The sequence below is a fragment of the Sodiomyces alcalophilus genome, assembly GCF_042370955.1.
Source record: "Sodiomyces alcalophilus JCM 7366 unplaced genomic scaffold ACRALscaffold_11, whole genome shotgun sequence".
NCBI classification, from domain to species: domain Eukaryota; kingdom Fungi; phylum Ascomycota; class Sordariomycetes; order Glomerellales; family Plectosphaerellaceae; genus Sodiomyces; species Sodiomyces alcalophilus.
This window is the reverse complement of record NW_027263542.1, coordinates 708100-710218: the sequence shown is the minus strand read 5'-3', so window position 1 is coordinate 710218 and position 2119 is coordinate 708100. Positions and strand designations below refer to the sequence as shown.

At 36.4% G+C, this 2119-nt stretch overlaps 1 pseudogene across 1 annotated transcript; it reads left to right on the top strand.

Annotated features, from left to right (window-relative positions):
• The first annotated feature begins 2037 nt into the window (after positions 1 to 2037).
• Positions 2038 to 2119, top strand: ACRALDRAFT_t299 (annotated as a pseudogene). The gene has a single exon. The product of its transcript is annotated as a tRNA-OTHER (tRNA).

The following is a 2119-nucleotide window of genomic DNA, read 5'->3' as shown; positions in this document are numbered from 1 at the left end:
AATAATAATAATAATAATAATAACAATAATAATAATAATAATAACAATAATAATAATAATAATAATAATAATAATAATAACAATAATAATAATAATAATAATAATAATAATAATAATAATAATAATAATAAAACTCTTAAGATTCCTACTATCTTAATAGATAGTAAGAGTGTAACGAAGCTCGCTGAAAACCCTGAATTTTATAAACGGGTAAAGCATATTAACAGGGAGTACCACTATTTACAAGCGGCCTGTCTACTATTTGCAAGCGTCCTATACCTAATTAGGAAGGTTACGCGAGCCCGTATAGTAGTGTGTATACGCCACGATCTTGGCTGTAGATGTCCCGTATAGATATATCAGGATAAGGTTTTCTCTCCCTTGTTTATTACGAATATCCGTTACTATAAATTCACTGCTTATTTTGACCTCCTTGCATAAAGCTCTAGTTAATAAGAATATACGATATCGTGATGGAAAAAAAGGTGGAAAAAGTGGTAGAAAAGAAGTAGAAAAAAAGGTGGAAAAAAAGGTAGAAAAGGAGGTGAAATTTGTTTAAGCGAATACGTAGTAAGTACCGGTATCCCGGAGAACCTTGTCAGCTCCTGGTACCTATAGGCGGTCTCGGAATGTTAATAGTCCTTATAAGATAGTCCCGTATTCGGTAATCTAGGCTCGGAGACCTAATAAGGGAGGAAACTATCGATCGCCCTTAGATACGGCTTATATAGCTTAGCGATACTAGTTATCTTCCTTTACCGTGGCGTCCTATAGCTGTTATAGTTCGTTATTAGCTTTAAATACTCGTGGGTTCTCGCGAAGGAGGCGGATCTTTAGGGGGGATTAAGGTCTCTAGGATTAACTATATATACCGTGCCTATTCCCGTTTATCAAAGAAGTCCTTTAGTTCGTCTTATTCTCTTCGCGAGAGGGTATTAGTAGTATAATTATTAGCACCCTTACGGTATTCTAGTATAAAGTTAAACTAAGCTAGCTCGCTGGCCTATCGGCTTTATCTCTTATTAAGTATCTTCTTTATTATAAAGTACTCTAGGGTCTTATAGTCAGATAGGATCATAAAGCGACTATAACTTAGGAGCTCTGCTCTTTAGTACGTTACGTAACTTATAATCGCTAATATCTCCTTATTATAAATAGGGTAGTTATACTTAGCTCTTATAAGTCGCTACGAATAGTAGGCGATTATATAACCATATTCCTATTCGTTTTCTTAAACTAATACACCTCCTAATACGAATCCCGAGTAGTAGGTCTCTATAAAGATCTTATTACTTAAGACCTATTATCGTAAAATCGGCTCCTTCTAAACCCTCTTCTTAACTTCTTCGAAAGCCGCCTATTCGTTAGGACCCTAGGAGAACACTTAGTCCTTTTTCGTTAGTCTTATTAGGGCGGCTATAATATAAGCGAAGTTCTCTACGAATATACGATAATAGTTTATAAAGCCAAGGAAGCTTTAGACTCCCTTTACTAAGGTTAGGGCTTCCTAATCTTAGATCGCTTTTAGGTTATCAGGGTTATATAAAACACCCTAACCGGCGGTAACTATAAACCCTAAGTACTTTATAGTCTTTATGCTGAACTTGTACTTTGCCGGGTTAAGCGTTAATCCTATATCGCTTAGCGATTATAGTACTAGTTTAACCTTTTTCTTATAGTCGCGTAGGGATCTACTCGCGTAGATTAGGATATTATCGATATAGGCGGTAACGAAATCGTTAAGGTAACGCTATAGTATCTTATTAATATATTATTAAAAGGACACGGGGGCGTTACTAAGTCTAAAGGGGTATACTAGCTATTTAAATAAGCCAAAACGGGTTCGGAATACTATCTTCGCCTTATAGCTAGCGGCTATTCGGATCTTATAGAAAGCAGCGACTACGTTAAGTTTTATAAACCACTTAGCTTACTCTAAGTTTCGGAGTATCTCTATAATCAGTAGAAAAGGGTATTGGTCTTTTTATATAATCGTATTTAGGGTATAGTAATCGTAACAGAATCATAGCCCACCTCGGGGGGATAGTGGAGTGGTGAACCACCTGGACTAACCTTTAGTAGGCCCTAGAGGTCGTGGGTTCGAATCCCGCTCCCCCTA